We start from the raw sequence: 14,318 nt of genomic DNA, 5'->3' as shown, positions 1-14,318 counted from the left end.
AAGAAAAGAAGACTGAGGGACTTTGATAAGTCTTCAGATATGTTAAGGGCTGTTATAAAGAGGACTGTGATAATTTGTTCTCCCTATCTACTGAAGGTAGGACAAGAAGTAGTGGGCTTAGCCTACATCTTTGATACTGGGGATTGTCTACACTGCACTTTTGCCAGTAAAACTTTTGTTGGTAGAGGGTCTGAAAAAAAACACACACCCCTGACCAACAAAAGTTTTACTGACAAAAAGCGCCAGTGTGGACAGTGCTTTGTTGGCGGGAGACACTCTCCCACCCACAAAGATACCATCTCTCGAGGGGGATGGCTTTATTTTGTCAGCAGGAGAAACAAAGAACAGCTACACTGCATACCTTACAGCGACGCTGCTGTATGGTGTGCAGTGTAGCCATAGCATTAGGTTAGACAATAGGAGAAACTTTCCAACTGTAAGGGTAGTTAAGTTCTGAAAGAGACTTCCAAGGGTGATTGTGGAATCCCCATCGTTGGAGAGTTTTAAGAACAGGTTAGACAAACACCTGAAAGGGATGGCCTAGTGAAGGAATGGAAGTTCGACACCATGTACAGTCAAGCACGAGGATTTATTACACACAGTGCTGTCGGAGTGTCACTTTGCTTATTAGGCTCAGTAAGACACTGCTAAACAATTGATTACAATAGATTATATAGGGTGCCAATGGGTGGAGAGAAGCGACAGAGTGCGAGTTTCCAAGCCCCTAGATAGGTTCTAGCAGTAGTCTAAAAGATTACATAATGGCTCCGTCCATAGCTCAGGTGAACATGTTTGCTAATACACAGTTGTTATCCCTCAAATTCTCTTCTTGCAATGTGTAAGTTAAATCCTGATTTCAGGTCCATAGAAATGACAGTGGCTCTTTCCAGACAGGTTGGCCCACAGGTACATTGCTGGAGGGTTTAAAGCAAAAAGAAAAGTAAACAGTACACAGCAATGACAATTGTGGATGGTTTACCCCTGCATTTCTGCGAACTGGGGTTGGCATCTGTGAGGGAGGATGCCGTAACTCATGCTATCATATTAGGCCTCTCTGAACCCTGGTTGGCATTAGGGGAGTATGTACCGTTACCTTTTCCTGAACCAGGGAGTAGACTTCAAGTCTCCTCTCAGTGAATTATGTGCCTATGATTCCTGATAAGCCTCCCAATTACTGCTCTCTACCTGGAGTTATGCTGTCTCTGTTTCAACTATACATAAAATAAGCAAAACAAGGCTGTCTCCTGCTCATCCCATCTTTCTTTAGCCATGTATTGTCCATTGTTAACAAGGCCTCAGACCAAGCCGAGGAATTAGGGCCTATGTGAAAGGTCATTAACAGAGACTATGGTCAAGATCTTACCTACATATTATTGGGATTTTGGCCCTTCACCTAGGTTTACTTTGTCCTGCCTCAGTACAGGAGATGGGACTTGATGAACTCTCAAGGTCCTTTCCAATTCCAGTCCTATGGTTCTATGATGTTCAAAGTGCTGAAATCCCTGCATAAACCCCCCAAACACTTGATTCCTTTCAGTCACACTCCAGCAGTGAATGCAGCAGTTTGAGCTGGAAAAAGATCCCACCTCTTCTTAATACCCTGCACCATGTTTTATGATTCACTAACAACAAGCTGAGTTGTATCATTTTCTTCCTTGAGGGAAGAGCCTTTGTTTTGACCAGAACATACCCCACATAAACTACCAAAGAGAAGAGGGAACAAATGTATAGTATTAATTCATGTGCTAATAATTTTGTGCTTTCTGTATATCATTCTCTATAGCAATGGATCTGCTCCTGTCTTGTCTAGTTCCTCTCCTCTTGAACTGAAGGGTAGCTGCTGAAAAATGGCTCATCCAGGAGTCACACACCTACAACTGAGAGAGGCTGCTTAGATTGGGCTGAAAGATGGTAGTAGTTTAATGACAGACAGCAGTGCTACAAAAACATGAAATGATATCTCTGAAACTGCAGCAGGCAAACTAATGGTGCCAAGCTACCTCTCTGTGCACTTCATCTTCCCCACCTCTGAAAGCTCGTTTGGAGTTGCACTTAAAGAATTTCCAGCACCAACCTGCTACAGTAAATGGTGTTGCTCACTCAAATTGGTTAGTCGCTAAGGTGCCACAAGTACTCCTTTTCTTTTTACTCAACAACAGGACGCTCTTCCTGCGTATGGTGTGAGAGGGTGCCCTCTGCTGGGTGAAACCCAAAACTGAGGCCCTATTCACTTCTAACTAGGGCTGTCAAGTGATTAAAAAAATTAATTGCGATTAATTGCTCTGTTAAACAATAATATAATACCAACTTTTAAAATGTTTTCTACATTTTCAAATATATTGATGTCAATTACAACACAGAATACAAAGTGTACAGTCCTCACTTTATATTATTTTTATCTCAAATATTTGCACTGTACAAAATAAGACATTGTATTTTTTCAGTTCACCTAATACAAGTACTGTAGTGCAATCTCTTTATCATGAAAGTTGAATTTACAAATGTAGAATTATGTACAAAAAATAACTGCATTCAAAAATAAAACAATGTAAAACTTTAGAGCCTACAAGTCCACCCAGTCCTACTTCAGCCAAATCGCTCAGGCAAAACAAGTTTGGTTACAATCTGCTGCCTGCTTCTTGTTTACAATGTCACCTGAAAGTGAGAACAGGCATTTGCATGGCACTGTTGTAGCTGGCGTCACAAGATAGTTACATGCCATATGTGCTAAAGATTCATCTGTCCCTTCAAGCTTCAATCATCATTCCAGAGGACATGCATCCATGCCGATGATGGGTTCCGCTTGATAACGATCCAAAGTAGAGCAGACTGATGCATGTTCATTTTCATCATCCGAGTCAGATGCCACCAGCAGAAGGTTGATTTTCTTTTTTGGTGGTTTGGGTTCTGTAGTTCCCTTATTGGAGTGTTGCTCTTTTAAGACTTCTGAAAGCATGCTCCACACCTCGTCCCTCTCAGATTTTGGATGGCACTGCAGATTCTTAAACCTTATGTTGAGTGCTGTAGCTATCTTTAGAAATGTCACATTGGTACCTTCTTTGTGTTTTGTGAAATCTGCTGTGAAAATGTTCTTAGAACGAACAACATGTGCTGTGGGTCATCATCCAAGACTGCTATAACATGAAATAAATGGCGGAATGAGGGTAACGGAGCAGGGGACATACAATTCTCCCCCAAGGAGCTCAGTCACAAATTTAATTAATTCATTTTTTTTTAACAAGCCTCATCTGCATGGAAGCATCTCCTCTGGAATGGTGGCTGAAGCATAAAGGGGCATACGAATGTTTAGCATATCTGGCATGTAAATACCTTGCAACGCTGGCTACAAAAGTGCCATGCGAACGAAAGCCTGTTCTCACTTTCAGGTGACATTATAAATAAGAAGCAGGCAGCAGTATTTCCCGTAAATGTAAACAAACTTATTTGTCTTAGTGATTGGTTGAACAAGAAGTAGGACTGAGTGGACTTGTAGTCTCTAAAGTTTTACATTGTTTTGGTTTTGAGTGCCCCTATGTAACAAAAGAAATCTACAATTGTCAGTTACACTTTCACATTAAAGAGATTGTACTACAGTACTTGTATGAGGTGAATTGAAAAACTACTATTTCTTTATCATTTTTTACAGTGCAAATGTTTGTAATAAAAATAATATAAAGTGAGCACTGTACACTTTGTATTCTGTGTTGCAATAGAAATCAATGTATTTGAAAATGTAGAAAAACATCCAAAATATTTAATAAATTTCAATTGGTATGATATTGTTTAACAGTGCGATTAATCGTGATTAATTTTTTTAATAGCAGTTAATTTTTTTGCGTTAATCACATGAGTTAACTGCGATTATTCGACAGCCTTACTTCTAACCTCAGTATGTCTTCCAAGTTCTTAGGCCCGTGTCAGCTTGAGCCTGGATCTTTTTCCACTTGATTCAGTTACAAGTGTTTGCTAACACTGCTGTTTAAACGAATAAAATACATGCCCGAGGACACTGCTTCTCTGTGCTAGGTGTGGATCACTATGTCCAGTACACTCTTTAAAACAGTCAGCTCCTTTAGTTAATGTAGAAAAGTTATCTACATGACAGTAAAACCTACAGGTCCAAATAGATCCAGGCCCTGTTGTGCTAGGTGCATCACTTGGACAAAAGTGAGTCTGCCCCAGAGAGCTTATATGTTAAATCAATAATGAATGAGAGGGGAAGGGACTTGCCCAAGAGCACACAGTGGATCAGTGCCAGAGCTGGCAATAGAATCTAGAGGCTTGTTGTCTACACCACGCAGCTTTTAGCAACAAGGCTGGGTCGACACAGCCTTGTCGCTAAAAGTCAGCGTATGTAAAGGCTCTTTTTCAGTACTTTATCGGCACTTTTGCTAACAAGCTACTTCCAGCCCCGTGAGCGGCGTTACCTTTGTCGGCGGGAGAGCACTCCTGCCGACAAAGCTGCGTTCACACTGCCACTTGCGTTGCCAAAACTTTTGTCTTTCGCGGGGGTGCTTTTTTAAGTAACCGTGAAAGACAAAAGTTTTGTCGACAACTTTGCAGTGTAGGCAAGCCCTCAATCTCTTGATTCCCAGTATGCTGTCTTATTCTCTAGACCACCCATCCTTCCCTGTTCTTGCTCTTGTGGAGGCTTGCACTATGCCTCAATTTTCCCCATCTGTGGAATGGGAAGAAATGCAAAGCACAGTCTACACTGGTAAAGTACAGCAAAATACCGTTTCCCTAGAAGTCTCTGTGCAGTTTAATTTGGAGACCGTACACTCCACTGCTTGTCCCCATCTTGTTTTGGCATTGCCGTTAGTTGCTGACAAGGTGGCTGCATTTCCAGAATGAGTGATCCCTGAGAAAGCAATGTAATCTTTAAAGTCGTATGGGTTCGTTTGGGATGGAAAGCACTGGAAAACTATCACACTGAACTTTTAATTCGCACACACACACACACACACTTGACCCCCTGTCCAGTATCTGCTCACCCCAGAGGAGAAGTATGAAGCTACGTTTAACCTTCCTCAACTATTTCATCAAGTTCCACCTCCCCCATGCCAACATGTTTTTTGGTGGTTACTAGTAGCCTGTTTGCCAGGTGCTGGGCTGAGGGGCCAGGAAGGAGGGGTGGAGAATTTGTGGAGATTAGGACCACAGAGTCCTTCTCCTGGTTGTCAGCAATCAATCCTGAAGCACTTGCATGAGAGGAAAGTGATCAGGAACAGCCAGCATGGATTCACCAAGGGAAGGTCATGCCTGACTAATCTAATCGCCTTTTATGATGAGATTACTGGTTCTGTGGATGAAGGGAAAGCAGTGGATGTATTGTTTCTTGACTTTAGCAAAGCTTTTGACACGGTCTCCCACAGTATTCTTGTCAGCAAGTTAAGGAAGTATGGGCTGGATGAATGCACTACAAGGTGGGTAGAAAGCTGGCTAGATTGTCGGGCTCAACGGGTAGTGATCAATGGCTCCATATCTAGTTGGCAGCCGGTATCAAGTGGAGTACCCCAAGGGTCGGTCCTGGGGCCGGTTTTGTTCAATATCTTCATAAATGATCTGGAGGATGGTGTGGATTGCACTCTCAGCAAATTTGCGGATGATACTAAACTGGGAGGAGTGGTAGATACGCTGGAGGGGAGGGATAGGATACAGAAAGACCTAGACAAATTGGAGGATTGGGCCAAAAGAAATCTGATGAGGTTCAATAAGGATAAGTGCAGGGTCCTGCACTTAGGACGGAAGAACCCAATGCACAGCTACAGACTAGGGACCGAATGGCTAGGCAGCAGTTCTGCGGAAAAGGACCTAGGGGTGACAGTGGACGAGAAGCTGGATATGAGTCAGCAGTGTGCCCTTGTTGCCAAGAAGGCCAATGGCATTTTGGGATGTATAAGTAGGGGCATAGCGAGCAGATCGAGGGACATGATCGTTCCCCTCTATTCGACACCGGTGAGGCCTCATCTGGAGTACTGTGTCCAGTTTTGGGCCCCACACTTCAAGAAGGATGTGGATAAATTGGAGAGAGTCCAGCGAAGGGCAACAAAAATGATTAGGGGTCTGGAACACATGAGTTATGAGGAGAGGCTGAGGGAGCTGGGATTGTTTAGCCTGCAGAAGAGAAGAATGAGGGGGGATTTGATAGCTGCTTTCAACTACCTGAAAGGGGGTTCCAAAGAGGATGGCTCTAGACTGTTTTCAATGGTAGCAGATGACAGAACGAGGAGTAATGGTCTCAAGTTGCAGTGGGGGAGGTTTAGATTGGATATTAGGAAAAACTTTTTCACTAAGAGGGTGGTGAAACACTGGAATGCGTTACCTAGGGAGGTGGTAGAATCTCCTTCCTTAGAGGTTTTTAAGGTCAGGCTTGACAAAGCCCTGGCTGGGATGATTTAACTGGGAATTGGTCCTGCTTTGAGCAGGGGGTTGGACTAGATGACCTTCTGGGGTCCCTTCCAACCCTGATATTCTATGATTCTATGAGCAGAACTGAGAGCAGACCCTGAGTCAGGGGCAGGCACTTGGGGTTGGCTCCGCTTCAAGAGAGATGGAAAGAATTTTAGGGGGGGTGTTAAGGAAACCCGCATATCCTGTGCATCTGGGGGAGCCAGGCAGGTTATGCACGCAGGTTACCCTAGCTGGCTTCTCTCTGCAGCGTTAAGCCAAAAACACAGAGAAGGAAGGGAGGGAGGGGCAGGCTTGGGTGGATCAGTGGCGTCGGACGGGCTCTGTGGGCTGGGAGCAGAGAGGTAGGCGCTGGGGAGCCAGGAGCAGGGAGTAGAGGTGGCACCTGGGTGCTCAGAAATGCGGGTTAGGGAACCAGGATCCGGGATGGAAGGGGGCTCAGCGTTCGTGAGTGTCTCGGCGCAGAGATCTAAGGGGACGGGAAGCTCAGGCGTGGCCACAGACGGCGAGGGGGCTGTGTCCATTTTCCCTCGTCCCCTGCTCCGTTTTCTCTGCCGTAGTGTTTTGAGAGCTACGTACGTACTCGTTAGCAAAGAGGCCCCTGTAGGGTCGGTTCACCGCTGCCCACCGGGCGGTATTCCCCGTCCCCGGGCTCCCCCTGCCTCCGGAGAGCGAGTTCTGGCCGCCGGCCTGCCGGGAGGCTCTCGCAATGCGGAGAAGGAACTGCGGGGAGGCGGGGGAGAGCGTGACCGGCGCCGCGCTGGTGCAGCCAAACAAACTCTCAGCTGCCCCCGCCGCCCTTCCTCCGCCAAAGCGACCTTTGCCGAGCGCGCGGTGGGGTGCCCCTGGGAGAGGGGGGGCGGCGGCGGGGCGGCGCTGGGCGCTGGCCGCACCAAAATGTCCCTTCTTTCCTCTTCTCCTTCCCCGCCAGGCTCTTGCATTTGCAAGACGCGGTTTGTGTGCGGGCAGGGGCACGAGGGAGGAGCCTGCAAGGGAGGAGTCGCGCAGGGGGGGACTCACGATCTCCCTGGGTAGGAGCGCCTTGGCTGGCTGAGCGTAAAGGGATCAGGACCTTGGCGGCGATTCCCGAGAGGTAGGCTGCTTTCCTTCAGCTTACATGAGTTGCCTTCGCTGGGCGTGCGGCGCCCGACGGGCTTTACAAACCGCTGGACTGCGGGCGTGAAGGGCTGGGCGGGGGTTTCCTTTTAGCCGAGTTTCAGAGCAGCTGCCGTGTGTCTGTTTCCGCAAAAGGAACAGGGGGACTTGGGGCACCTTAGAGGCGAACATATTTACCTGAGCATCAGCTTTTTTCCCGAAAGCTTACGCTCTGATAAATGTGTTCGTCTCTAAGGTGCCCCAAGTCCCCCTGTTCCTTTGAGCCATTTTCAGTTTTAGCAGACACGGCCTCTTACACAATCCTAGTGCCTGTTTCGCAGCTTTCCCAGCACGGGAGGGTTTACAGAGCAAAATCCTTTCGTTTTATTTTTCTCTCCCTCTTAATATTTCCTTCTTTAACCCGTAAGGAGGGGGACCGGGACTTGTACTCTCCCCTAATTATTGATTTGATTGCCAAAAACTGGGGCATGCTGCCAAGCTATTAACCCTGCTCTTAATTAACAGTAAAATCTTCCATGGTTTGGGGAGAGAGATCTGAATTTTTGCTGGAAGTCCAAAGTTTCTCTGCTAGTCTTTACCCTGCTTCTTATTGTGAGAGTTGAGATTTTCACTAGTCCCAAAAGGCCTGCCCCGGGCCCCATCAGGGCAAAGTTAAGAAAGAGATGGGAGGAAATTGGTACTTACATGGAGCTTTCTATTTTACAATTAACTTATTAATGCTGACAGCACCTGTGTGAGGTAGGTGAATTTATTTCCTTGCTTGTAAAGTGGGATGAAGGAGGTAGAGAGGATAAGGCCTACGTCCCCATAGGTATTTTGGTGCTTAACTCCCACTGATTTGAGGGTCTGGATATATGGTCCCCATAGGTATTTAGGTGCTTAACTCCCACTGATTTGAGGGTCTGGATGTATGTGATTTGCCCAAGGCTAGGCAGAGAGACTGTAACAGAGTCAGTAATGCACAGTCTGGCCTGTCCTCTAATTACTAGACCATCTCTCTTTAGAGGCTGTCTCATTCAGAGACTGATCCCAATAGAGAGACATGGAGCTTTCATCCACTTCTTTGTTCCGGGATGTTGTTCTTAAATCCAGTCCCATCTATACATAATTGCCACTGTGCAATATATGTTCCTTGCAGCAGGATGTGCTTTGAGACCGTAATGTGGCTCCAAGTGGGCTTGGTGTCTGGCAGCAATGCGCCTGGCTGAACTAGTCAAATGAGCCTAAAGGAGTTGGGTGCTGAAATCAATGGGATTTGGGAACCTAATTCCCCTTGGCTCCTTTGAAAAACCCCAGAAGATGTTCTCTTCTCCAAACTGAGGACACTGTCTCTTCCATTCTTCTAGCTTTGTGTGCCAAAGTTAGTTGCCAATAATCTGCTCCAGGCCTTTGGAATGTTTTGGTGTCAGTCAGATAAGAAATGTAAAAGGAAAGAATTCTTGAGCAGTACTGTTGTCTGGGCTGCATGGTGGTGAGACAGGCTTAGCTAATGGTGCTGCATCCCTCTTTCAGTCTGAATTGGTGAAGTCTCAGCCAAACCCTCCAGCATTATGGCAGGAGCAGGACTGATGAGGCCTTTGCCTTGTGGGCACTGAAAATGGCCAGTCATCTCTTTTATGGTGCTTATGTCCTGATTCAATCACCAGTTATTCAGCTAAGTACACTATGCTATCAAGCAGGACATTTTATATTCCGCCCTGCTGTGGGTTTGTTTTGTGTCTGTTCCAAGTCTCCCCACAGTCGCTGACTGAAGACCCACCATCAGCCAGTGTTACCAGGGTCTGGATGGCGACTCCATCATTTCTGTATTTGCTGTTGAGCAGTTCAAGAGGCTCCCGCCTCTCAAGGCCCAAGTGTGAATCCCACATTCTTCTCTATGTTGGTGTTTCTAATAAGCCACCAGGGTGGTATCAGAGTACCAATGAAAACAGTTGACATTTGAACCCAACTACATTAAATATTAAAAGGATTGAGACCCTATGAGCTGGATTGTTCTTGCCATAAAGGGGAAGGATGAGAGGACAGATTGTCTTGTAGATAGGTGTCAGGAGATATGGGTTCAATTCCCAGATCAGCCACAGATTCCCTGTCACTTTACAGCTAAAGAAAAATTAAATGGGGATAATTTTGCCCTTTATCTGTCTTGCTTATTTAGATTGTAAGCTCTCTTAGGAAGGGACTGCCTCTTGCTGTGTGTCTGGACAGTGCCCGGCCCCATGGGGCTCCAATCTTAGTTGATGTTACAAATAATAACTCTAAAGGATAGAGCATGTAAATTGTAAAAGTTTTTAGGCTGTTGTATGAATTCTCAGGGAGGATCTGAGGTTGTTCTGCTTAACTTGTTTGACTCAGCTGGAGGCTCTCAAGGTTCATTTGTTTAACAAAGTTCTCTTGTACTGGGGAAGTGGGTTCAGTCATTAGTCCCCACACCTTCCTAGCTCTTGGGGACTTCCAGCTTGGGTTAAAAATTCACCTTTTCAATACTGAATCTGAGGACTGGAAAATTACTGCTCACCCCCAAAAGGAAAGGAGTAATTTTGGGAGTGCCCAGATGAAATAAATGAGTGATGATAAATCAGCAGATAAGAAATATTTAGTAGCTGTGGCAATTAAAAAAAAGATTAAATCTTACTGATAATCTGTCTGATGTTAATATATAAAGCCCTTAATAACCTAGATCCAATGTAAATGAGTGAATGCCTCTTTCTGTTTAACGTATGTTGTCTAAATTTCTTTCTAGTCTATTTAGTGTAAGGGGCAGGGAATACCTCTTGCTATGTGTTTATATGGTTGGGGCATTGGGGCACTATTGTAATAAAAATACAACAGTAGAAAGCAACAATCAACCCCCACCATAAAATTAATACAAGCCAAGTAGTCTTCTTTCTAACTATCAGCTGAATGTAAATGCTTTCCAAGGCACCAGAGGGGAGATTGGTGCTCTGATTTTTGGAGTCACTTCCAATCAAACATACTTTGTGTGAATAAATCTCACCTGGGCTTGGAGGAGTTCAGTTCAGCTGAGAACATATTTAGGTGCACCTATGTCCATTGATTGGTTCCTCCTGATAAACACTTGCAAATTTTGATCCTGAGTTATGCCAACCTCCCCCGGGGCAAGGTGTGTCAGTCTATTTCAGAGAGCAGAGATGTTCTTGTGGAGACTCATGAGTTATCCCTCTTCCTTCAGGCATGGTATTACTTGAAGGACCTGTTCTAAGGTTAATGCAAATGCTTCAGAAGTCTGAGGGGGGAGGTGGTATGGTTTGTGTGGAATCAGGACACCTGGGATCAATTCCCACCTCTTCCTCTGTTGTAATTTATTTGTATTGTGGTAGCTTCTAAGAGCCCCAGTCGTGAACCAGGACTCCACTGTGCTAGGTACTGTGCAAACACAGAACAAAAAGATGGTCCCTGCCCCTGGGAGCTTGCGATCTAACTATAAGATAAGAAACAACAGCTGGATACAGACAGATGCAGGAAACAAGGAGACAATAATACACTTGGTCAGCAAGATAGGTAGTAGTCCGAGCACATCACCTGCTTTGTGTTGTCAAGTTATCTGACTTGGTGTGTCACCTTGGGCAAGACCCTTTCCCTCTCTGTGCCTGTTTTCCTTATTTCAACTGTATAGTCTGCAGCAGGGACAGTTTTTTTACTATGAGTGTCTAACACAGTAGGGCCCAGATGTCAGTTGGAACCCTAGGTGCTACCATAATACAAACAGCGTATAATCGGAGAGGCCCCTCTGTGCAGCTGTTTAACTGCATTAAGAGGAATAGTGTGGTTTAAAAATGGCTGACAGCAGCTGGGTCCATAATGTGACTTTTATACCTTATGTTAAGGAAGAAGGTTTGAACACTGTAACAGAGCTAGTCTAGATCATGGCTCTGTTGAACGTGGCTTAGCTGTAATGTGGTCAGGCCTAACAAGAACATAGAATTGAGTTAATACGTCTTCCCAGGCAGTTCCTCAATGCACAACATGACATCAAGAATAGAAGTGCTTGCAGAATCCTGCCTCCTTATTGTTTAGGTTGCACCAGTGCCTAGAGACTTCAACTAATGTCAGGGCCCCATTGAGCTGGGTGTAGGGTTGCCAACCCTCCAGGATTGTCCTGGATTCTCCAAGAACTAGAGATTAATCTTTAGAGTTTGTCATGTGATGAAACCTCCAGGAATACATCCAACCAAAATTGGCAACCCTAGCTGGGTGCTCTAAATATACATACTGAGAGACAGTCCCTGCCCCAAAAAGCGTACCAGTCTAAACCAGGGATCGGCAACCGTTGGCACGTGGCCTACCAGGGAAAGCTGCTGGCAGGCAGGGATGGTTTCTTTACCTGCAGCGTCTGCTGGTTTGGCCGATCGCAGCTCCCACTGGCCACAGTTCGCCGTCCCAGACCAATGGGGGCTGTGGGAAGTGGCGTGGGGCAAGGGATGTGCTGGCCGCCCTTCCTGCAGCCCCCTTTGGCCTGGGATGGGGGATCGTGGCCAGTGGGAGCCGTGATCGGCCGAACCTGCAGGTAAACAAACGCTCCCAGCCCGCCAGCGGCTTTCCCTGGCGGGCCATATGCCAAAGGCCGCCGATCCCTGGTCTAAACAGATGACAGCTAGGAGAAAGGAAGTGGCTAATTGTGTGATAGAAATACACCGCAGCCTGGAAGTGTTGGGTTCTGGAGAGACTTCCAAGAGTTCAGATCCATGCTCTTGGTCTGAGCCCACAGGAGGTTGCCAGCTGTGTGGTTGTGGTTCCTGTTTGTTCCCTCGAATCTTCTTGATTCACATTCTTTTCACAACCAGTAACCAGAAAAGGAGTGAGTTGTGGGTGTGGGAATTGCTGTTTATTTGGGTGGCTGGTGAATGCTGCAGGTCTGGTATTTTATCATGTAATTAGTTCTGCAGCTGCAGGACTTGGTGGTGTTGGGCAGCATAACAGTCAATTATTTTATCCCCTGGGGGGGCAGGTTTCTTGCAGGCTAGTTCTATGAAAAACTCTATCACATTAATTGGAATCATATGGATGGGTTATTCTGTATGTGAACAAATTCTAAAGTACCCAAAGAACGTTCAGCTACTCCAGAGTGCTATATTCCTCTTCCATCTTTAAAGATCTTCCCAGGGTAAAGCTTTTTGTCTGCTACAATCTTTTTGTCTCTTCTTGGGGAAACTTTGGAAATTGCACTGCATTTGTTACCATGCTGAAATAAAAAAACAAATGTGATAATAAATCAACTCATGAAATTCTGCCAATGCAATGGACAGGCTCCAGTGGTTTGTATAATCCAACGGTTGTTACCTCATTTTACATTGTGTTCTAAATCCTGCTGGCCAGCCATTCAGTTGTGGGTCTGTTCAGGACATTATTCCACAGGGTCTTGAGGCTCTCAAACTCCCATTGAAAGCCTCTGCTCCCTCTGCTCCCCCCCCCCAAGTAAGGCTGGCATTTTCAAAGGCACATGGTCAATTTAAAAATCACACTCCTCTTTGGTGTCCATCACCCTACAATTTCCTGAGATGCATGGAAGCATCCCAGAATACACAGCATCCGCTGCACAATACACAGCATCAACTTCCCACAAGGTAGTGTGCCTGAAAGTAGTATGGAGGACACTGGGATGCCTACTGCGACAAAGCTCTGTCCTTATCTCAGTGGGTCCCACACTTCCTGGTGGATTTCACTAGAGACTCACTCAGAGACTCACTGTGACCCTCCACGTAGCCATTCTCTCTCTAGAGGCAAGGGGAGGGCCGGTGCAACCACTAGGTGAACTAGGTGGTCGCCTAGGGCACCAAGTGGTTGGGGGCAGCCAAAAGCACGCTCCGGGGAGGCGGTGGAGCAGAGGTGAGCTGGGGCAGAGGGGCACAGGAAGGGCCACCTGCAGCAAGTAACGGGGCTGGCGCACAGGGGATCCGCTCCCCGCCCCAGCTCACCTCTGCTCTGCCTCCTCCTCCTCTGAGCATGCTTCCCCGCTCTACTTCTCTGCCTCCTAGGCTTGCATGCCAAACAGCTGATTGGCGCCGCAAGCCTGGGAGGTGGGAGAAGCAGCGGCAGTGGCATGCTCAGGGAGGAGGCGGAGCAGAGGTGAGCTGGGGTGGGGAGTTGCCGCACGGCTCTCTGAGGGGAGAGGCAGCGCTTCAGGGCAGAGGGGGGTGCAAGGTGGAAGTTTCACCTAGGGCGCAAAACATCCTTGCACTAGCCCTGGACAAGAGTCACAGCCTACTGAGCCATTTTCATCATAAGCCAGCAAGGGAGGGGAGGAGAAGCAACCTTCCCTCACCCAGTCTCTGTTGTTTCCTAGTCTCAGTGATTAATCAGGGAGTGGAGTGGGGAAGCCCAGGCCCACCCTCTACTCCTGACTTTTTGGAAATAGGACATGTACAATTCCCTGGGTCACTTCCCCCCAGCAACCCCCCAATATCTCCTTCACCGTTACCTCAGGGCCTCCTTCCTTGCACCTGATAAGGATTTATACTGCTTAGATCCTCCAACAGCATGGCTTCCTCCTACAGCTCCTGACATGCACACCTCACTGACGAACTGGGAGGCTTTTAGCTGGTTCTAGCCAGCCCTTGATTGGCTTCAGGTGTCCCAATCAACCTAGCTATCACCACTGCTTTCTAGAAGGATCTCAATTGGCCCCAGGTGTCTTAATTAACCTGGAGCAACTGCCATTTGGTTACCATGGTACCAGGGATTTGTTTAGCCTGGGGCTAACATACCTGTTCCTCGCTACTTTACTATAGCCATCTGGCCTTGCCCTGTCACACTACCCACGGTGTAACATAATT

The 14,318-nt window shown here is 46.6% G+C and overlaps 1 protein-coding gene and 1 long non-coding RNA gene across 3 annotated transcripts in view; one reads left to right on the top strand and one right to left on the bottom strand.

Annotated features, from left to right (window-relative positions):
• Positions 1–570: 570 nt before the first annotated feature.
• On the bottom strand, positions 571–7,103 carry LOC125639559 (uncharacterized). Its single transcript, XR_012669242.1, has 2 exons — positions 6,995–7,103; positions 571–914 (listed from the first exon to the last, which is right to left on the bottom strand). It is a non-coding gene; the product is annotated as an uncharacterized LOC125639559 (long non-coding RNA).
• The window catches only part of CAPN1 (calpain 1), a 59,096-nt gene continuing 51,492 nt past the window's right edge, over positions 6,715–14,318 (top strand). Inside the window, exon 1 of one of the 2 annotated variants that reach the window (XM_048856941.2) lies at positions 6,715–6,755. The gene's annotated coding sequence lies outside the window, so the exon portion shown is untranslated. Of the gene's footprint in view, positions 6,756–7,363; positions 7,505–14,318 lie in introns of those variants that run through there. The other variant, XM_048856940.2, reaches the window with a different exon arrangement.

This window comes from Caretta caretta, chromosome 7 (genome assembly GCF_965140235.1).
Source record: "Caretta caretta isolate rCarCar2 chromosome 7, rCarCar1.hap1, whole genome shotgun sequence".
NCBI classification, from domain to species: domain Eukaryota; kingdom Metazoa; phylum Chordata; order Testudines; family Cheloniidae; genus Caretta; species Caretta caretta.
The sequence above is the reverse complement of the archived record's forward strand: the minus strand, read 5'-3'. Positions and strand labels throughout refer to the sequence as shown.